Raw genomic sequence first — 23,931 nt, forward strand, 5'->3', positions numbered from 1 at the left:
AAGGAATATGATTTTAACCTATGGTGTGCAAAGTAGGGATGGGAATTCCCAAACCACAAGCTCTTCTTCTAATTTATCAGCCCAAAGAAGGGGTCATTTTTGATAACTTTTATCACTTTCCTGGCCCAAGGGAGCACTTCTTTCTAATGTACACCCAGCATCCTACATGAGAACAGTGATGAGTGTGGATTATTTTAGGAACACTTATGGTGCTTCATAAATATTTGAAGATGAAGCCCATCAGTTCTGAGTTCGGGTTTTTGGGTTCCTTTAGCATCATAAGAAATGAAGGTGATAACAGGCAAGAAGCTCAGAAGGTGTTAGGGAGGGAAACGAATCCATATCTTCAGACTGGGAAGTTGTATACCTTCCTTTGGGGATGATCACTATGAAAGAAACAACAGTCTACAACTGAATACCTGGGGCTTCACCACCTGTGGGTATAGCTGGGCAGGTTCTGTCAGCAATAATCCCCAAGAGGCAAAGGTAATTGGGCCCTGGCTGTAGGGTACTCCCCATGGGCGTGTTCTGAAAAGTCTTTTTGTTGCTCCTGAGAATCATGCTCAGGAGCTGTTTCCGCAGGGATGTGTTCAGTGCCCCTGTGCGGCTGATGGGAGATACCTGCTCTGTCTGAGCCTGCACAGTTCTGGGGGTGTGTGTGGTCTGGGGGGCCAGCAGGATGTATGAGAAAGAATGTCTCCTATATGAAGCCCGACTCAGCAGAACTATCAGATCCAGATAGACAAAGTCCAGCTTCTTCAGTCTCTGGCTCTAACCGGCCCCTCCTCCCTTACTGAAAGTCAGGCACTTGGCATAAACAGGAGGAAAATGGACCTGTCCCCACTGTACACTCACCACAAGGAGTCTGTATCTCTTCTGATGCCCTGGCCCATCACAGTAACAATAAGCAATGCAGGAAAAGCAAGCCTGGTATCTATATAGAGGAGAAAATTATTTTCTCAGTATTTTATGAAAAGTCCTAATACAGAACAAGTATGCAAAAGGTAGGCTCCCTGGACCCTCATCGCTTCTGCTTGCACGAAGACCAAATGAACCGGGGCTCTGCCAGGACACTCGGCTCCAGTTAATTTGTTTATCCCTTTCCACCCCAGGAAACATGCTCACATACATTATCTCAATTGATTCTTAGAAGAACTTCATGTAGAGATTGGTGTTTTTATCCTATGTACACTGCTCAGAGCATAGAAAAGCGTATCAAATTAAGGAGGTTTAGCTTCAGGTGAAAAGGACAGTTCCCAGATGAGAGCTGGAAGTGTCTAAAGCTTAGGCATAAATATCAAGGGAATAAAGGGTTTGGCTCCTGGGCCAAATATCCAAATATGCAAGTGAGCATGTGTGTGTACATGTGTGTAAGTATGTATGCATGTTTATGTGTATATGTATCAATATGTTTGTATGTGCATGTGTGTATATGTATATTTGTGTATGTGCATGTATATGGGTGAGTATGTATGACTGTGTGTGCACAAGCTTGTGTGTTTGTTTGTGTGGTCATGAGTATGTGTGGGTCTGTGTATACATGTGTATGAGTGTGTGCACATGTATGTGTGTATATGTTTGTGTGTGTGTGCAAGTGCATTGTGTGTACATGTGTATGAGTGTATATTTTCACATGCACGTGTGCGTGCACATATGTGTGCAGGTGATCACATGCATGTGTGCATGTGAATGTGTATATGTGTTTGTTTGTGTGTGCAGTGGGTACTTGTATATGTGTGGACACACCCATGTTTGTGTGCACAAGCAAAGGTACTGAGGTCTGCCTGAAATGCTGCCTCAGAGGTCCAGGCTGGGAATGGAGAAGGTAAATTGTAAAGAATCCAGGGCTGAGAGTGGTTTCATTGTTTGCTATCATAACAAGGGCCCTCGAAAGCTCCCGGGCACCATGCCACCCTTCCTCTGGCCAGGGGACAAGCAATCCTGGCAGAGTTTACCCACCTTCCAGTGAACGTGCCAGAAACTCTTTCTTCACTGACTGTCTTCCCAGTTTCTGTCTGAGAGAGAGGCCAGATGGAGGAGGTGAGTGGAGGGGCAGCCGTTCCCTGCACTGTCCCCCAGGCTGTCAGCCCAGAGCCAGCACAGAGGAAAGGGGAATGCTTTAGCTGTGGTGATGTCAGATGCTGGGGTGAGGTGGCGAGCCGGGGAAGGGGAGGAGGGGCCCATCCCTTGCTGTGGAGCAGGTGTCAGCTGCCACATGCAGGTGGGAAGGAAGGGCTTGAAGAGGCATCTCTTAGAGGGAAGCCCGCAGAGAGCATGACATGTGCTCACCAGGCAAGTGTCCCACCTGCTCCTGAGACCCTGGAATCAGATATCTTCTCCTACATCATTGCTAGGATGGGGTGGAAACTTCTGATGCCAGACCTCTGATCATCAAGACCAGCAATTAAGTTCTAGAACAAATTACAGAACATGCAAAGAAGAGACTTGCCCTAAAGTCCAGTGGATAAGACTCTGCATTCCCTTTTCAGGGGGTGTGTGTTCAATCCCTGGCCAGGGAACTAGATCCCAATGCCTCACCTAGAAACCTGCATGTCACAACTAAGAACTGGTGCAGCCAAATACACAGAAAAAAAAAAATAAAAATAAAAATAAAGAAGCAAGGAAATAGAGATGGAAGGTAAGGTAAAACCTTGTTCTTTTCATGCCCATCACCTTTCCTGGCAGTTATTAAACTCTTAATGAGGGTCAAGATAAAAAGCAGTGAGTTGGGACATCAGGGAAACCGTAGGAGGTTGAATTCAGAATGCAAAGGGGAGGAAAGGGAGGAAGGCAGAGAAGAAAGGACATGTTGAAAAATTACAAGAAAAGCAAGAGGGAATTGTGAAGGAAGTTAAAAAAACGTCAGAGAAGAGGTACATTGAACAGGCCTTTAGAGGTGAGCTGATCTAGTCTTTATCTGATAAAGGAAGGAACCACAACCTACAGCAATGAGTAGGTGCAGAATGCTTTGTGATGGAGAGACCACGGATGCTGGAATTCCCAGAGACCCTTAATAGCTGTGGGGCCCCAATTCACCAGCCTCCCTGATCCTCAGTTTCTTTAATGAAAGTAGAAAAACCTTATCTTAAGAGTTACTGTGCAAATTGTGAGAAATCATGGCTATGTAAGTAATAGCACAGAACAACCCTAAGGCAAGGGGTTCCAAAGTCAGCTCAGGCATGGTGTTATGTTTCCAGTGCCATATAACTAGTATGTTAAAACCACATATGTTTATTAGCTCAGTTTCCATGGGCCTGAGCCCCTGGCACCACTTAGCTGGGTCCTCTGTTCAGAATCCTTCCAGGTGGCAGTCATGATGTCAGCTGAGGCTATAATCTCATCAGAGCCTGGGGCCCTCTTCCCTGCTTGCTGAGCATTGGCAGAATTCAGTTCCTTCTGGTTATAGGACTGAGGCCCTCAGTTCCTTGAAGCCACCCTCAGCTCCCAGCCATGTGGCCCTCTCCACCCACGATAGGGCCATGAAGGACTCCTAAGATAGAGTTTTCCATCTCCACAGCATAATCACGGAGTGATATCCCATGACTTTTGCCATATTTTATTGGTTAGAAGCAGGTCTTGGCATGTTCCTCATTAGGGAAGCAACCTAAATGTCCATTGACAGATAAACAAGATGTACTTGTATGCATTGGGCTTCCTTGGTGGCTCAGATAGTAAAAAATCTGCCTCCAATATTGGAGGTTCAACCCCTGGGTTGGGAAGATACCCTGGAAGAGGGCATAGCAACCCACTCTAGTGTTCTTGCCTGGAAAATCCACATAGATGGAGGAGCCTGGTGGGCCACAGTCCATGGGGTCACAAAGGGTCGGACACGACTGAGTGACTAAGCACACACGCTTATATACAATGGAATGTTACTCAGCCATCAGAGGACAAAATAATGCTATTTACAGCGACATGCATGAACCTCAGTTCAGTCACTCAGTCATGTCCCACTCTGTGACCTCACGGACTGCAACACGCCAGGCCTCCCTGTCTATCACCAACTCCCGGAGCTTGCTCAAATTCATGTCCATCGAGTTGGTGATTCCACTGAACCATCTCATCCTCTGTTGCCCCCTTTCCCTGCCTTCACTCTTTCCTAGCATCAAGGTCTTTTTCATTGAGTCAGTTCTTTGCATCAGGTGGCCAAAGTATTGGAGCTTCAGCTTCAGCATCAGTCCTTCCAATGAATATTCAGGACTGATTTCCTTCAGGACTGACTGGTTGGATCTCCTTGCAGTCCAAGGGACTCTCAAGAGTCTTCTCCAACACTACAATTCACAACCTAGAGACTGTCATATTGAGTGACGTCAAACAGAGAAAGATGAATACCATAGGGTATCACTTATATGTGGAATCTAAAATAATAGCATACATGAACTTATTTACAAAACAGAAATAGAGTCACAGATGTAGAAAAGAAACTTCTGGTTGCAGCAGGGAAAGTGGGGGGGGGGTGTGGGGTGGGCAGGATACATTGGGAGACTGGGATTGTCATAAACACATTACTATATATGCAATAAATAACTAATAAGGGCCTACTGGATAGCACAGGGAACTCTATTCAATACTCTGTAATGATCTATATGGGAAAAGAATCTAAAAGTGTGAATATATGTATATGTGTAACTGATTTACTTTGCTGTACACCTGAAATTAATGCAACATTGTAAATCAACTATACTCCAGTGAAAATTGATTAAAAGACAAGAACAAAAACAAAAGAAAAGAAACAAGCTGGATGTCTCCTTGATTCCAGGAGGGCAGATTATACACAAAGATGTGACTCTTAGCTGTCACCACAGGGTACGTCTCTGGGCAAGTCTACCTTCTTTGGCCTCATTTTTCTTCCTTGTAAAATGACACCATAAGACAGTCACTATAGTTCAACGAATTAATATCCCTTAAGCACTAAGACAATGCCTGATCCATTGTTTGTACTACACATACTTATTAAATGTTTTAAAAATAAATTAATCTCCAAAGTACCTGTCATGCAGCAAGCACTCAGAATAAAGGAGCTATGTCTGAGGTCAGTGGGCTATGCTAAATGTGGGTCCAGCATCCCTTGGACAGGTGCTCTATCTGTCTGGGCTGCCCTCTGTCTTGGGGAGCAGAGGGTTGAGGAGTCTGGGGATCTGGAGGGAGGCAAGTGCAGGGTTTTTTTTTCCTTTCGGTCAGTTGTTAGAGTATATTGTTTCCTTCCGGGGCCCCGGCATTCTCTCTCCCACTCTGGGTGGGGAACTCCGCACATCCCTCCCCCAACCTCCCCAAGACCTTGCAGCCACAGCCCTCCACCTCTCTACCTCCTTTTTCTTTGTGAGATAGCCAGGGCCTGGCTTCCCAGCCCCTTCCCTCCCTCTCCCTCCAGCAGAGGGCCAGACAACCCCTTCCTCCACAGCTCTCCCTCTTTCTAATCTAATTTATGCATAGCATTTCTCATATTTGCAAAACATAAAAAAAACCCCTTAAAACTAAGAGGCTGTTTTCCATTCCTGAGGTGGGCTCGGCTTGCTGCCATGCACACTCCCATGCATATATTTGAACAAGTTTGATTCAGTGTAGCTGACACAGAAACCACTTAGCCGTTTCTCCTACATCATCCTAAGTTAATACTCCTGACAGGCTGCAGGAGGCCTTTCAGCAATTTTTCTATTTCAGCTTTTCCCCTCTGTCTCCCTTCCCCCTCCCCTGCCTCCCATATTCCCTCCCCCTGCTGCAAAATTTGCTTCCACTCAAAAGCTGACCAAACCTTTGCAATTTGAGGCAATCGCATCTTAAGACCCAACTGAAAGGCGAGCAGCAGCTATAAATGGGGACAGGGCAGCCCCGCCTGGGAGGGCTGGATTCTGTGTGTGCTGGATATAGGTGGGGGGCAGGGGGAGAGTTTAACTGTTCTGGAAAGATAAGAGATTTGCCTGCTCCACTCCCTTCACTGGGGAGCTCTGACTCCAAGGCCTGCAGCAGGCCTGGTCTCTATAGTTTACCTGCTTCAGCTTCCCGCCAAGCTGTCTGGGCTTTGTGTTCTGCCTTGGGCACAGGAGAGATTTCAAAGGTCTCAGGGCCTGTATCTCAGATCCCAGTGGACTCTGAGCCCAAAGGGAGGAGGCTGAAAGGCACTAAGCAAATACATCTATATTCTCCCAGTGCATTTCTCTCTCTTCCTCTCGTCTGTCTTTCTCTCCTTCCTGTATGTCTCTGCATCTCTCTATCTCTTGTGTAGGTGCCTTGATGCATGATTTTGCCTTCACCGGCCTCTCCTCCTTCACCCCTTTCATCCACCTGCTTCCCTTTCTCATTTCCCAGTTTATCAAGCTGCCCTCCAGGTTCATGTTCCGCAGAACAGTGTGTGTGTTTCTGTGTGGACAGGAGGTTGCCGCTTCACCACTGAATTCCGATTCACCCTAATGCCTCTTCCTGGAGAAAGTGGCTGTGGCCCTGCCACAGTCATCAAGCCTTAGGCTGGCCTCTTTTCAGGCCTGGCTGAAGGCTGACCCCTGACTCTGCAGCCCCATGTCCAGAGGCTGGCTTTCCCAAGCTGGGCTGCCAGCAGGGGGCAAGCTGCCCTCACAGCCGCTGGCACAGGAGACAGGTGGCAGGGAGGCCTGGGGAATGGCCGTGGCTCACCTTGTGCTGGGGAGGCAGGTATTTAAGGCCCAAACTTCTCTGCTGCTGGCATCCTGTTTCCTGACAGGAGCCCTAAGACTCAGGGCCAGCCAGGAAGCATCCTGGTTGAGAAACAATAAAAGGGAAGCACAAAATGAGCACCCCCTGCCTCCGGCACGCAGTGTCAGGTTACAGGTACGGGGCCTGGGCCACCGTCTCCCCAGAATAACACTGAACTTCAAAGAACAGCTTGTTGTTGTTGTTTAGTCACTCAGCCGGGTCTGACTCTTTGCGACCCCGTGGACTGTAGCCCACCAGGCTCCTCTGTCCTTGAGATTTCCCAGGCAAAAATACCAGAGTGCGTTGCCATACCCTCCTCCAGCGGGATCTGCTCAACCCAGGGATAGAACCTGGGTCTCCTGTGTTGCATGCCTATTCTTTACCATCTTAAAGGGGTAACCCCCTAAGAGTATTCTCACATTCAGAGGGAACTCAGGAAGCCTAGAAAAGGTCCAGCCCAAGGATTTAATGAAGCTTTGGAGAAGTGACCCTGGGCAAGTTGCTTACTGTCGTCTCTGCCTCTGTGGTTCATTTAAGAAATGTAGAGATAGGACTTAGACCAAGAGGTCTTAACCTGGGGCCCAAAATGGGTCTTAACCTGGGGCCCAAAATTGTATAAGAGGATTCACATGTATGGTTATTTTGTACATATGACTGGGAAACAGTCAGTAATTTCCATCAGATTTTCCAAGGGGTCTCTGAACAGAGAAAGTTTGAAAATTAATGTACTAGATGACCCTCAAGTCATTTCCAGATCAAACATTCTGAGTCAGATGAGTGGCTGTCTAATGAAGGAATTTCAGGACATGGGAGATGAGAAAATGAGGACCAGAGAAGGGCTTTCCAGGAGGTGCAAATCATAACATTTTGGTCCAGCAGTGAACAGAGCTGTGTGTGTGTGTGCTACGTCATTTCAGTCATGTAACTCTTTCCAACCCCATGGACTGTGGCCCTCCAGGCTCCTCTGTCCACGGAATTTTTCAGGCAAGAATACTGGAGTGTGTTGCCATTTCCTGCTCCAAAGGATCGTCCTGACTCAGGGATTGGACCTGAATCTTCTGTGTCTCCGGCATTGGCAAGCAGGTTCTTTACCACTGAGCCACCTGGAAAGCTGAATAGAGCTCTGGCCTTAGGTAATCACTAGCATCTGTGAGCCTCCCTGAGCTATTCTTACGTGGCTTTTTGTTGCTTAAATAATAGGGCAAAGGGTTGTTCACGGGGGACTTTGGTGAAGGGAGTACCCCAGACTCAGCCTCCTGGGGGAAGCATCCCACTAGTTGTATCAACTGAATTCCATCTCAGCTGCCTGTCAGTCTCACCTGGACCAAGACTTTCTCTAGCTAGATCACCAAAGATTCCTTCAGGGTCCTCTGCTGCTGCTGCGGCTAAGTTGCTTCAGTTGTGTCCGACTCTGTGTGACCCCATAGATGGCAGCCCACCAGGCTCCCCCGTCCCTGGGATTCTCCAGGCAAGAACACTGGAGTGGGTTGCCATTTCCTTCTCCAATGCATGAAAGTGGAATGTGAAAGTGAAGTCGCTCAGTCATGTCCGACTCTTAGCGACCCCATGGACTGCAGCCTACGAGGCTCCTCCGTCCACGGGATTTTCCAGGCAAAAGCACTGGAGTGCAGAAGTTTCTAAAAATGTTATAAAATACCCACATCCTCTCAGGAAAACAGAATCCTATACCATGTTGGATGAGAGGGTGATGAATTCTATTTTCCTTTATCCCAGTTAGCTTTTATTGTTAACATATGCGTTCTAAGATCAGATCAGGTTAAAACAGACGTCATCTTTATCCTTGATGAGAAAAAAGAGAGGGTTTGTTGTAAACTGACATCAGTGTTAAAGACTGGAGGAAGTGGGCATGGAAGGAGAGCATTGTTCTGTCTACTTTGCATTGTGATGGGGGACAGTTACAAACCCAAAGGTCTCAAACGTATTCGGCACCACATTCTTCACCTTCAGCCACCATCCCTGGTCATTGTCAGAAGCCAGGTGGCTGAGAGCCACAGCCAGATAGCCCTTCTCCACCATCTCACCTCTTCCAGCCTCCAGCCTGGTCAAGCTCTTTGACTGATTCTGCCTGTAACCTGTGAGAGTTCTTCTCTGCATCTCTCAAACCTTCTCTCCCTGTCTCCATGGCATCCAAGCACAGGATAGGAGCTGATGATGCCCTCGGGTACCAGGAAGCTCTGCCAGACAGGCTGGGGCAGAGTCAGGACCATGAGGAATGGCTTTGTGTTAGGCTGCTTTCATTAATGTATGCTAATAGCATATCATTCCATAATGACTTGACTTTCTCTCTTACTTTGCAAATATTGGTGGAACATGAAGTTTGCTCAAGTTTCACTAAAATGTATGTTTAGATCACACGGGATTTGAAATGGAAATTCTTATTAGAGCTTCAAATCAGCCAGTGCCCACCTGTCCAGGAAGCCCCATCCAGCGCTGGCATAAAAGCCTCTGCCGTCAGTTGAAGTTGAGAATGGGAGAACTGGGGACTTGTAGACATACTTTGAGGGCTTCCCAGGTGGTGCTAGTAGCAAATAACACACCTGCCATTGGAGGAGATGTAATAGATGGGGGTTTGATCTCTGGATTGGGAAGATCCCCTGGAGGAGGACATGGAAACCCACTCCAATATTCTTGCCTAGAGAATCCTCATGGACAGAGGAGGCTGGTGTGCTACAGTCCATCGGACTGCAAAGAGTTGGACACAACTGAAGTGACTTAGCACTCACATGCACGCATGCTCAGACAAATTTCCAACTTCAGCCTTAGGCACGCAAGGAGGGAAGGGTATGATTCTGAAGAGTATGGTAAAAGCAGATGGGCAGTGTTCAGTATCAAGAAGGACCTGCCAGGGTCAATGGGTGGTGACCTGGAGAGGAGGTGGGGCAGTCTGTGATGGGGATCAGAGGCTGCCAAATGTGAGGATGAAGACGCAAATGCATGCTCATGGTCAGAGAAGCCTGGCTGGAGACAGAATGGTCTCTGGGGTTTAGGTGCAGAAACTTAAAAGACTGGTAAATAAAGCAAGGTAGGGACCCAGCCTTAAGGCAATGGAATACTGGGTAAGAAATCTAGGTAAAGGCTCCAGTCCAAAAGCTAATGCTCCTGTATACCAGGAAAATCACAGCCTTGGGAAGCAAGCTAAAAATGGTTTTGAACCGTAGCAAAAGGTCAAGGTTACCTTGATGCTGAATTCTGAGGCTGAAAGTCCAGTATCGTGGTGCTGGTCAATTCAGCACTATGGTGAGAACCCTCTTTCTGGCTCTTTGGTGACAACGTCCTTCTTGCATAAGGAAGACATAGCCTCTGTCTCTTCTGTGTTGTTGCTGTTCGCTTGCTAAGTTGTGTCTGACTCTTTGTGACCCCATGGACTGCAGCACACCAGACTCCTCTGTCCTCCACTGTCTTCCAGAGTTTTGCCAAATTCATGTCCATTAATAGCATGTCAGTCATGCTATCTAACCATCTCATCCTCTGCCACCCTCTTTTCCTTTTGTCTTCAATCTTATTAAGCCATTAATCCAATCATGGGGATCTTAACCCTCATTACATTGTCATCTAACCCTAATTACCTCCCCAAAGCCCCCATTTCCATATGCCATCATCCTTGGGGTTATGACTTCAGTATATGAAATTGTAAGGGACATAATTGACTCCATTGCAGGCATTACACTGTGAGTCAGGCTCAAATGGCTCTTGGTTGTAGACTTGTGGCCCCAGCTCCAGGGAGGGGAGACAAGTAGAGGCAAGAGCATTATCTCAGGAAGAAAGACAAGGAAAAAAATGTCTTCCCATATGGAGATAGAATTCAGTATAGTTTTTGGTGAGCCGTTCTGAGTTCCCCATGGGTAGAACTAGACAGTCAAGAAAGCTTGGCCAAGGTGCTAATCCAAGTGATACTCTACCATGTAAGATATTTCTAGGACATGGGCCTTCTATTCCCCAAAAGGACATACATTTGTAAAAATAGCAGAGAGGCTGCAGATACCATTTCTGGAGTAAGAATGGGGAGCCAGGCCAGGATACCCCAGGAGATTCCTACTGTAGAGGGCCAGAGAATGTGATCTGGAGGCAAGGAGATGCTCATATCAGCTTGATTATTCTTGGGCTTCTCAGGGAGCTTCCCAATCCACAGCAGACTGCCTGGCCAACACACTTATGACTTTCCAATAAAGGTGTTACATAGACAATTATGTTCTAATTATAGGAGTGAGCTATGAGTGGATGAGGTCTTTGCCACCCTCTCCAGCCCTGGCACCTTGATGGTTCAATGTCCCTTGGCTGAGATCCAAGAACCCTTGACTTCCCTTAGCAGCTGAACTGTTTCTGGCAGTAGACATGATGGGAGGAAAATAGACTTTAGAATCAAACTGGGATTCCAATGCTGGCTCTCCACCAATTACACATAAAACCTTGGAACAATTATCTAATCTCTCTGAGCTTCAGTATATTCATATATGTAATGTGAATAATAAAAACTAACAAAATATGTCTCATAGTGTTAATAAAGATTCACTAATAATAATAACAACAAAAGCCACTGAGCACCTACTGTGTTCCAAGCACTAAGTCACTTAGGTCCATTATCTTGTCCAAATAGACTGTGGGCTTCATTTCCTTAGTTTTCTTTGCCTGGGAAGGACTGGGAATTGGCACCTGAGGCAATAGCTGCACAATTGCAGGTCTTTTGTTCTCAAAGCAATGATCAGTCCCTTAGGGGTTGGCCTGATTCTATTCTATGAGGCTTGATGTGAGGGTCAAGCAGGGAACTGTTCTCATTGTGACTTTGGGAAATCACTGGCAACCTCATGTATCCCCAGGAAAGGGCTGACCTTGGAAACCAATCTGAAAATGGTTCTGAACAATAGCAAAAAATCAAGGTAATCTTTATGCTGAATTCTGAGGCTGGAGGTCCCATACCATGGTGCTGGTTGATTTTAGTTCCTGGTGAGAACCCTCCTTCTGGCTTGGAGATGACCTCCTTCTTGCATGATATATAGATAGCCTTAAGCATGTACCTGAGTCTCTCATTCTGTCTCACAAAGACCACCCTGATTTAGTCTGGATTGTCTGGTCATTCTTAGCTCCCTCTGAGCTCCGGGAGTGAGTATACATTGCCTTGCCCTCCACCACTCTGTTCATATTGACCCTTCTCTTTCCCTACCTGAATATCTCTCTCCATAGTCAAGGCCTTGCTGAAATGATGTGTTTTTCATGGGGCCATCACAGATGCTCTTGACCAGAACCCAGAGAACCTTTTCCTCTTCTGCTCCATTCATCTATTTGAAACTTCTGTTAGTCCTTATCACATTTGGTCTTAGCTCAGCCATTTGTGGGTGAACCTGCCCCTCATACCCAACCCTCATTGTCTAGATAGAGCAAATCACACCTTATTTATCCTTCTGTGCTGGCCTTTCCTCTTAGCATGGGATTCCCAGGTGGCTCAGTGATAAAGAATCCACCTGCTAATGCAGGAGATGCAGGTAGATATGGATTTGATTCCTGGGTTGGAAAGTTTCCCTGGAGAAAGGAATGGCTACCCACATTAATATACTTGCCTGGAGAATCCCATGGACAGAGGAGCCTGGCAGGCTACAATCCATGGGATTGCAAAGGGTCAGACACAAATGAGCACGCACACACTTCTCTTAGCATAGAACTTGGCAGAAGACATAATAAAGGTTTGTGAAACTGAAGTTAATTGTGATCAGTCACTATGTCTCTGGACATGTAACATAGACTTGAAAGTGAAGGAAAAGAACATTTTGGAAAGTGCTGGGGCTGTGGGAGTAGGGCCAGGATGGCCTCAGATTCCTAAATATGATGAGAGTATTGGTAAGTCCACTAGCCCTTCTAGAAAACAAAACCAAGGATGCTCTATCCCCAGTTGGCTTTGGACAAAAAATGAAATGAACTCATTACCATCAGGAGCCTTCAACTCCCTTTCCAGGCCCATTTTCCTGCCTCCAGGATCCCATGCTACCCCCTGCTCTTTTAATGTCCCCTTCAAAAGGTTTCCTACCAGGGCCCCAAGCTCTGGAACTTGCCATCTGCTCTGATCCTAAATAGCCTACTGAAAACTTACCTGGTTTGCATCTCCTGGGAGCTTTGTTTTATATGGAACTAGATCTGACAGATGAAGCCAGTCAAGAGGCACCTACTGTCTTTACATAATACTCCTGATCCTGGAAGTGGGCAAAAAGAGCCCTGGAGGGAATCTAGCCTCCTCCCACAATTTTTCTCACCTCCAAGATCTCCCCAATGGGTCATAGTAACTGCTGGATTAATAGCATAAGAGGAAACAATCCCTGCATTTGAATGGCAGAGCTCCCCACTCCACCACTTCCCCTACTTGTCCACTTGAGGATTTTGCCCTTCCTGACAGTGTCCCAGCAAAGAGCTGAGGCATCCTGGTGCTCTCAGATAGGAACAAAACTTGTGGATTTACTGCCCCAACTCATTTCCCATGGTTTGGACAGATCTGCATTGCAATAGCCATCACTTTTATGACTTCTAGAAGAGAAGATATTTGGTTATGAATCCCACTGCCTTTTCCTCGGAAAAGGCAACCCAAATAACTGCAACTAACAACCGAAATAATACCCTCCAACTAAAAAAATGTATGTTTGCTGAGCTTCAGGACAAGTAAGACAAATCCCTTATTCACCTCCTCCCAATCTGTCCAAGCATCCTGTTGCTCTGACCCTCTGTCATCTCTATCGTCAACATTCTGGAGCTGGCCATCTCCAAGGTTCTGACCAAAGACAGTGAGTCTGGTGGAGATTTCCTATCTGAGACAGGCTTGTTGATGGGAATGGAGATTGGAGTGGAGGACAGAGAGCATTGCCAGAAATTGGGAAGAAGGCGCTGAGGACGGTTGAAATGTACAGAGAAACATAACTTTGGACACATGACCAACTCAGCCAAAGCTCCCCTGGACCCCGCCTTGGCATGTGTGCCAGTCTGTGACATCAGTGCTCAAGTATGGCAGCTGGTGGCCACAGACAGAGGGTGCTCCTGGTGGCTCCATCCCCAGCCTCTCTCCTGCAGTCTTCCCCGCCTTCCCCTGGCAGCGTCTTTACTTTCAGCAGCCTCTCATTTCCCTGTGTTGGTTTAGTCTCAGGCCCAGACCCTGTTCAATATTTGTCTCCCTAGCTCCACTATTTGCTCTCATTTCCATATGTTTAACATACATATTAACTGCCTCCTGCCTTGTCCCAGAGCTGTCACTGGCTCTTCCAGCCTCAGACTGGGTCTCAGGACCACTGGGCACCCCAGTTTCTGCCACTTGGCTCCCATCCCACCAAAAGAGTATTGGGGGGCTATTACCCGGAGCCAGTTGACTTGTGCCCACTCCTGTCCTCACCCCAACACAAAGGGGACCCGAGTCTGATCAGCAAGGCCTCAGAGCTCTCCCCTGGGCTTCTCCCCAGCCCCAAGTTGTCCTTTCTTTCTTCAGGCAACATAATATCGATTGATATTCTAGAACTATCATTTTTCCCTTAATGAGAAGTCAGGGTAAGAATACAATTAAAAGTTCTAAAAATGGACTCTGAGGCCCAACTTTGAGTGTCCTTTCCGTTACCACAGCCATCATCTTCTGCTAAGTTCTTTTAATCCTCCCCACACCACAAGGCCTTCTCACAGGAGTTCAGAATTATCGGCTCTCTGAAGTGAACCCTGGAGGTCATCTCGCCCATTCACTGAGCTGGGGCTTGGCTGCTCCTTCAGTGTTGCATCCCTGAGCTCCTCCTGTGTGCCAGGCCCTGGGCAAGGTATTGGGGATGCAGGATGGCAGAGGACTAGGCCTTGCCTGGGAACAGCTGATGTCTAATGTAGGAGGGAGACACATCCTAACTGTAGTGCAATGTGTCAAGTTTAACACGGGCGTAAAGAGGCTTCCCAGGTGGCTCAGACGCTAAAGAATCTGATTCCAGTGCAGGAGATCTGGTTTCAGTCCCTGGGTGGGGAAGATCCCCTGGAGAAGGGAATGGCAACCCACTCCAGTATTCTTGCCTGGAGAATTGCAGGGACAGGGGAGCCTGGTGGGCTATAGTCCATGGGGTCACAAAGAGCTGGACACAACTGAGCAACTAACACTTTCACTAAAGGGCCCACCAGAGGAGGACCTTAACTCAGCTGAGGGCACCAGCACACAGTCTCTACAATCCTTTAGTAATTGATGACCTCAGGTTAAGGGGAATTCACTACCTTCCAAAGACTCATTCTTTCTCTAAGTCTTAACACATACACTTGTTTCGTGAACGCATTCCTATTGCCTGCAATCGGTAATATAACAATTTAGTGAAAAGTGGCATTAACTTTGAATGAATCCCTCTGCCTCAAAGTGTCCATTTGTAGAAGGAAGAGAATCAAACTCAGTTATTTCTAGCACCCCTAAATCCTGTTGTTTCTACAGCAGATGGTTCTCAAACGGGCCTCCCTCTCCATTCTCACTGCTGGCTCATCCTACAATGAGCTTCTGAGGTTGGAAGAGAAGGTATGATTAGTAGACGTATTTTCTGTATAACTGAGTGGAAGCATAAACAAGTTAAGTTGCTGTCCCAGGGGGTAAATAATAGAATCTCGGTTTCTCTGACCAGGAGCCCAGTTCAATGTCTGTCACACCATCCTGTCTGAAATAGGAGAGCTGGAGGCTGCAGGTGCCTCTGCAGCTTCTCCCTAACAACCTCTGAAGAAGCCCAGCCCTCCACCTCGTAGATAAAGGTGGAGAGGATCATTCACGATTACAAGGGTCCCCTGCCGGGTCATCATCTCCTTTCCAGGCCTGGAAGCCCAACCATCTCAGGTATGTAAAGACAGAGCCCAGAGCCTGCGTTGAGACTTACTCTTCTGGGTCCTTATCATCACCAGCTAATGCTGCTGGAGCCTGTCAGTCTACACACCCATACTACAGGCTTCCTGCAAGGGCTGCACTTGTGTTTGCTTAGAGAAATTATTTGGAAAATGACCTCTCTCCCAGGTACCTATTAATAGTTCCTTTTTCAGAAAAATTTTATTGAATTAATTTATTTATTTGGCTGCATCAGGTTTCAGTTGCAACATGCAGGATTTCCTTTCGCCGTGGGGGATCTTTTGCTGCAGAGCACAGATTCTCTAGTTGTGGTGCGCCAGCTCTGGAGCATGTGGGCTCAGTAGCTTTGGAGAGGGCCTAGCTGCCCTGTGGCATGTGGCATCTTAGCGCCCCCAACCAGGGATTGAACCCATGTTCCCTGCATCGCAAAGCATATTCTTAACCGTTGGACCCCCAGAATGGTTCCCTAGAAACAGTTCTTGTGCACGTTTGCTAAGTCACTTCAGTCATGTGATCCTATGAGCTGTAGCCTGCCAAGCTCCTCCATCCATAGGATTCTCCAGGCGAAAATACTAAAGTGGGTTGCCAAGCCCTCCTCCAGGGGATCTTCTCGACTCAGAGATCGAACCTGTGTCTCTTATGTCTCCTGCATTGGCGGGTGGCTTCTTTACCACTACTGCCACATGGGAAGCCTTGATGCCACCTTAAAAACAATTTGGAACCAAAATGTAGATAGCCGAGAGTCAATAAAAGCCTACATGGCTGCTTCCAGGGGAGGCCAGGAAGGCTTTCTAGAGCAGCCAGTGCCTCACATTACTGTTAACACGTGGAGTTGAAAGGCCACTGACCTGAGCTATACAAGATGAGTTTTCAAGTCCCAGCTCTGGTCCCTAGTATCTGTGTGATGACACATAGGGCACTCTGCCTCTCTGAGTCAGCTTTTTCATCTATGGATTGTTAGTCATCCTGCTTTCCTTGGTAATCACTAGATGGGTGAGTGGATGGATGAATGAGAATAATACTTGCCATGTACTGTGTACCTAGTATGTGCTAAACACTATATCAGGCATCGTGCATCTTTTAGCCTGTTTAGATTTGCAGCACTCCCAAGAACCAAGCATTTTCCCTACTTAGTCACTACAGAAATCTAGAGTGGTTAAGGGAGCTGCTCCCCAGGCAGTAAATCAGTGTAGGGCAAGGATGCAACCTCAGCTCTTTCACTGCACTGTGATGTCAAGTAAGAGAATATATCCTAACATGCTTTAAGCATTCATTTAAACATCCTTTAAGAAAAATGAGTTGATGTAAAAACAAAGGTTCATTGGAAGGAACCTGGCATTTGGAATTAGACCCAGTAATCCGTGCAATTCTTCTTAGCCCTCCTCCTTCAGTTCCCTGAGGCAAAGACTACAACCAGGAGGCACGGGGGAGGAAGCACCCACCCCATCCTGAGCTTCTGTGGGTGAGGGCGATAGGATGGGCCCCTCACAACACCCCTGCTCCCAGACCAGCAGGAGCCCTCTTTTACCTTTCCACTCTGCTGCTCACTTTGGACCCTGGACCGCGGGAAGTGACTGAGATTTATGGCTTCTCTGGGAGTCTACAAAGGGCTCATTTCTGCAATCTTCTCATTTCTTAGAAGTTCTACCTATGAATTTTTTAAAGTAAAATTGATTGAAATAGATTTTATTTGCATTTTATTTTAAAGGTTTCACAATGCCTCTTAGGGTAACTGCAACCTATGTGTTCAAAAACGCTTAGAATCCTGGACTGAATACATGTGCAACTCCTTGTAGGTCATCACAGATCTTTTTCTTTCCAACTTTAAAATTCTAAATCCTGTCAATTCCCAACTCTCCTTACTCTCTCTGGGAATGGCACAGAGACCCAAACCACATCTACTTAATACTCAAACTAAAACCCAGAATTTAACCTTCACTTGCCTGGCATTTTCCTCCCAAACCAGATTTCAGAGCTCATCTGTCCCTCTGCTTGTCCAGGGCTTCCTAAAAAGAGAGCAAGTTCTCTTCTTTTTTATCAGTCCACCATGACTTTAAACATCCAGCTGAACTCTCTCTGTGCCTCAGGTTCCTCTTGGTGATAACTGCCACAGGCCCTCCCTACAGCTACTGTGATGCTGAAATTAAAAACGCCACACCATGAGCCACAGTATCCTTGCTTCATGTGATCACTGTGCTGAGAGAGCCACTCACTAGGGACCAGACTCTTTTCTATCCCTCAAATGCTAAGTTTTGGAGAGGGAACTCAGTCGATCACTTTCATTTTCCCTGGTCACACCCAGTCTGGGTTAGTTCCCCTCCCACAGAGATCACCAAGCATCCCCTTCGAGTCCTCAAACTGGGATGTACCTGTGCATCCATCAGTCTCATTTGCCAAACCCTAAGCTCTTTGAGAGTTAAGAACACATCTGCCTTGTTCACTACTGTGTCCTCAGAGCCTACAGAGTGGTCAACACCTAGTACCTATAGAAAATACACAAAATAAGTCTTGCCACCTTCCCTGGGCTGTCAAGACGAGTAAGAGGCAAACTTTCAGCCACTTTATGTCTCCTGGCTTCAGTGTCTTCATCTGTGAAAAGCATAGCTTGAATTAGATGTTCTCTACTATTCTTTCCTGCACAATAATCTATAATGCTGTGATTTTAAATAAGGTAATTCACTGAAAAAACGTGGGAAGTTATCACACTTCAACCAACAGAAGGATTGTGTGTAATGTTACTATTATTATTCTGTATGGTTTTCTGAGCTGTGCATCCTGGCAGCTCACTCACAGAAGAGATACAGCCTTCTTCCAAGAGACCAAAGACTGGCCTTGCCCACAACTGCCCAAAAGGACTTCCCAGATGGCGCTAATGGTAAAGAACTCATCTACCAATACAAGAGACATAAGCAACACGGGTTCAATCCTGGATTGGGAATATCCCCTGGAAGAAGGCATAGTAACACACTCCAGTATTCATGCCTGGATAATCCCATGGACTGAGAAATCTGGAGGGCTTCAGTTCATAGGGTTGCAAAGAGTCGGACACGACTGAAGCAACTTAGCACACACACACACCCAGAATTCAGCAGCAGCACTGCAACGGGCACCTACGGGTCCAGCTTCCTTTCTCCCTCCTCAGAGGTGTTTTGGGAAATTTGTGACAACTCCTTTATCTGCTGACATCTGAATATCAAGACAACTGTGGTCAAATAACTAACTGTGGTTAGATAACTAGCTAAGACTACATGGACCAAACAGATTCAGTTCTGTTTATTCTATTTTATGGGCTTGTAGCTAGCATTTTTAGGGCTTTTGAGGTGACCCTAATGGTAGAAATGTGCCTGCCGATGCAGGAGGTGCAAGAGACTGGGATTTGATCCCTGGGTCGGGAAGATCCTCTGGAGAAAGAAATGGCAACTCACTCCAGTATTCTTGCCTGGGAAATCCCATGGACAGAGGAGCCTGGGTGGGCTACAGTCCATCGGGTCACAAAGAATCGGGCACAACTGACCACACACACACACATGACTAGCATTTTTATTATCCTTGAGACCTTGGTTTACCAGATCATACTAAGAAACTGAGGAAGGCTTTCTTATCTCTCCTTCCTATTCTTTGAAACTCTACATTCAGGTGATTATATCTTTCCTTTCCTCCTTTGCTTTTTGCCTCTCTTCTTTTCACAGCTATTTAAGGCCTCCCCAGACAGCCATTTTGCTTTTCCGCGTTTCTTTTCCATGGGGATGGTCTTGATCCCTGTCCCCTGTACAATGTCACGAACCTCATTCCATAGTTCATCAGGCACTCTATCAGATCTAGGCCCTTAAATCTATTTCTCACTTCCACTGTATAATCATAAGGGGTTTGATTTAGGTCATACGTGAATGGTCTAGCGGTTTTCCCTACTTTCTTCAATTTCAGTCTGAATTTGGCAATAAGCAGTTCATCATCTGAGCCACAGTCAGCTCCCGGTCTTGTTTTTGCTGACTGTATAGAGCTTCTCCATCTTTGGCTAGAAAGAATATAATCAATCTGATTTTGGTGTTGACCATCTGGTGATGTCCATGTATAGAGTCTTCTCTTGTGTTGTTGGAAAACGGTGTTTGCTATGACCAGAGCGTTCTCTTGTCAAAACTCTATTAGCCTTTGCCCTGCTTCATTCTGTATTCCAAAGCCAAATTTGCCTGTTACCCCAGGTGTTTCTTGACTGCTTACTTTTGCATTCCAGTCCCCTATAATGAAAAGGACATCTTTTTTGGGTGTTAGTTTTAAAAGGTCTTGTAGGTCTTCATAGAACCGTTCAACTTCAGCTTCTTCAGCATTACTGGTTGGGGCATAGGCTTGGATTACTGTGATATTGAATGGTTTGCTTTGGAAATGAACAAAGATCAATCTGTCATTTTTGAGATTGCATCCAAGTACTGCATTTTGGACTATTTGTTGGCCATGATGGCTACTCCATTTCTTCTAAAGGATTCCTGCCCACAGTAGGAGATATAATGGTCATCTGAGTTAAATTCACCCATTCCAGTCCATTTTAGTTCACTGATTCCTAGAATGTTGATGTTCACTCTTGCCATCTCCTGTTTGACCACTTCCAATTTGCCTTGATTCACGGACCTAACATTCCAGGTTCCTATATAATATTGCTCTTTACAGCAATATTCTCCTTGGAAGGAGAGTTATGACCAACCTAGATAGCATATTAAAAAGCAGAGACATTACTTTGCCAACAAAGGTCCGTCTAGTCAAGGCTATGGTTTTTCCAGTGGTCATGTATGGATGTGAGAGTTGGACTGTGAAGAAAGCTGAGCACCGAAGAATTGATGCTTTTGAACTGTGATGTTGGAGAAGACTCTTGAGAGTCCCTTGGACTACAAGGAGATCCAACCAGTCCATTTTAAAGGAGATCAGTCCTGGGTGTTCATTGGAAGGACTGATGCTAAAGCTGAAACTCCAATACTTTGGCCACCTCATGCGAAGAGTTGACTCATTGGAAAAGACTCTGATGCTGGGAGGGATTGGGGACAGGAGGAGAAGGGGACGACCGAGGATGAGATGGCTGGATGGCATCACCCACTGGATGGACATGAGTTTGAGCGAACTCCGGGAGTTGGTGATGGACAGGGGGGCCTGGTGTGCTGCGATTCATGGGGTTGCAGAGTCGGACACGACTGAGTGACTGAACTGAAGTAAGAAACTGGAATAAAACATTTCAAATGCCTAAAACAACAACCAACAATAACAACAAAAACACAACCCTGCCCAAACTGAATGGATTAGACCTTGCCCTTTCAGATAGTCAGGGAAGACCTCACTGATTTTTCTTTTGGCCAGTTGGTTCTGAGAATCTCTTTCTTTTATAGCAGTCTTATAAAAGGGAACAATCAAAAATCAATAATGCAAACAAACAAACAAACAGACCGGAAGCAAGAGAAGAGAAACCAGACAGTCAGGGGCTTGAAGTTTAAATTAGAATACAATGGTTTAATGCTCCCGAAGACCAGCCTATTGTTTCTTATCAGATTTCCCCTTGAATGAGCAATTGTGAAGCCAGCCTGTCCAGAGCAATAAGTTGTCACTCCGCCAGATGAGCAAACACCATTGATTTTAATGTGTGTGAGGGAAACAGGGCCCAGCCCTCCCTCCACCTGCCTTGTTCTGCTGACTCTACTCAGCAGAAAAGACACCTCGTTTGGTTAAGGCTGAAGTGGAATACAGCCTCTGTACTCTGACACCGAATTAACCCTAGAGGACACAATTCTGGGAGAAGTAGTAAAGAATAGTTTCATTGCTTTGCCAGCAAGGGGGCCCCTGCAGACTAATGCCCTCAAAACTGGGCGTCCCTACCTAAGGGTAGGGAAGGGGAATCATGAGGAGTTTTATAGTCAAGGGGACAGAATTATAGATAAGGATGGCGGTGCAGGGAGGGCCAGCATTCCTTTGATCCAGAGAGCATCTGGCATCAGGTGATGATGGGCAGAACTGTAACCTTTTCTGGAATAAAGAGTGCTCACCAAGTAGCTAACATCTTACGTTTGGTGGAGCTTTTAGTTCAGCAGAAGAGCTCAAAGACACTTTTATATGCATCCCTTGAGGGAGAGCCAGGACTCTCTCTATTGTTTCTTGGCTGCTCCTTCCTTGTCTCTGGATCCCCTCCCTTCTCTGATAAGCAACTTGTTTGAACCTCCCCTTTGGAACTCACGAAAGCAAACACAGGTGCCCAGGACCACCACAGGGTCCTGCTTGGTTTCAAGGCCTTGAGGAAAGCATTAATTGTTCAAGGAGGACCAATTGTCCATCCAGTGTCTGCTGGATGGAAGGGTTCTCCATCAGACCGTGTCCAGGAGTTTCCAAGTACAAGGTAAATGCTGCATCAGGGAGTGTGGGCTGTTGGAATGGAGGTCCAAGTGTGGGAAGGACTAGGGAAGGGCTCACACTTCCCTGTGAGGATGTGGAAAGGAAGAACTAATGCATCATCTCCTGGAAACCTGGGACAACCACCAGCTGGGAGGTCGGCACTGGCCAGGGCTGGACAGGGGATAAGTAAGGCCAGCAGCATTGGCAGGACTTGCTTCAGGGGCCTTATAATCTATGCCCAGCCTCAATGCCTCCATCCACAATAACAAATGAGTTGAAGAGTTTGCATTTGTTGGAGGGTTTATCAGTGATAACTAGTTATCAGAAATTAGAGGCCATCAGTTCTCAACAACCAAAGAGCCTCCCTCCAAATCCCTCAAAGAGATTCCAGGGCATTACCAGTCATTTCTGCTGATCCAACAGGCAGGGGTTTTCTCTTCAAAGACCACGACCTTAGGTCTGTGGCCTTGTATGTTTACTTGGTTAATTAGTAGACATCAATAAATATTCATAGCACTCACTGATGAATGCTCTGCACCAGCTGGGGAGAAGACAGCTGCAATAAACGCACTGCACTAATACGAGAAGCAACTACAGTTAACACATTTTCAGAAATTAGTTACAGAAGGAGCTTGCATAAGCCCAACAAAGATGAGACAGAGAATATTGGACACATGATCAAGTAAGTGTTCTCTGCACTTTCCTAAATAGTTTGCTGGCCTTGTACTCAGGAGAGAGAAGATCAGTCTTTGTGTTAGGGGATACACTGACCAAAACTGCTCACCCTGGCCAGGCACCATAGTAACCTCTTGCATGAGTTATCTTACATAAGGAGGGCCTGCTAAGGAATGCAGAACTAACAAGCTAACACCAACCTGAAGAAATCAGGAGAGGTTGAAAGCAGAGAGGAGACACCAGTCTGTATGTCCTACCAAGCTCTAGAATCCAACTTTTTGGCATCCTTCTTGCCTGAGATGAGGTGAGAGCACCACCAGGAAGGACCCTGAGGCAGAATGATTGTCTAGAGACAACCCAGAAACTAATCCCATCACCATAAAACCCTGAGACTGCAAGTCACTGTGGCAGAGTAGTTCTGGGTTCTTTTTCTCTGCTGCTCTCTGCCCAGGCACCTCTTCTCAATAAAATCTCTTGCTTTGTCATCATGTGTGTCTCCTTGGACAATTTATTTCTGACCATTAGACACAACCCACGCTCAGGCCCTGGAGGGGGTCCCTTTTCCTGCAAAATTTGTAGTGAGAAAGGCCCCAGTCTGGAAGCAGAACTCTAAGGTGTGGTTCTCTTAACAACACAGAGTGTTGACTTAGCCCAAAATTGAATAACCCTAAATTTGAATAACCCCTGATGGTTCTGAAAACTTTTCCATCTGCATTTAACAGTCAAGAGAGGAGTGACAATAAGAAGCTGAGAGCCCCAAGGACTTGATGTGGAGGGAATATAGTTGTCCTCTGAGAGTTAAACTAGTAAAATTCACACACAATGGAAGTGATTAGGCAACTGTGAAAGTCAAGAGATTATCTGTAATTGTAGGACTCAAGTGTTCGAGAATATCCAAAACTCTAGTCAAGGTGGTTTTGGGTTCTGGGAGCAGTCTCAGGGAGATAAAATGGGAGTGAGACTGTAATTTGGTAAGAAAAAATGTAATCAGTTTTATTGTGGCCTCCTCAGAGAAGGGTCATTTCAAAGGCTGGCCTGTCAGGCTGGTACAAGTGTCCATCCATCTGACAGGCAAATACTGACTGTGGAGACAGATGTGTCAGCCTGTTCCAGCCGGTAAACATTTGAGTCATAGGATTATTTTTTCTGCTTCTGATTCTGTAATCCTCAAACAACATTCTGATAATTTTCTTTTGCCCATAGAACTTGCTGGAAGAGAAAGAATGGGCTGGAGAGGCCAGGACAACTTCAATCCCTCCATTCCAGAGCCATTTCTACTGATGCCTCTGAAGATGTGTTACTGTGAATCCGTCCAGTAGGGCAGAGTTGATGAGATCCAGGATCCAGGAAGAGGGCAATTTTCTAAGAAAAATGGCAATTTCCCCAGACCATGCTCT

Source organism: Capricornis sumatraensis, chromosome 6 (assembly GCF_032405125.1).
Source record: "Capricornis sumatraensis isolate serow.1 chromosome 6, serow.2, whole genome shotgun sequence".
Taxonomy (NCBI): domain Eukaryota; kingdom Metazoa; phylum Chordata; class Mammalia; order Artiodactyla; family Bovidae; genus Capricornis; species Capricornis sumatraensis.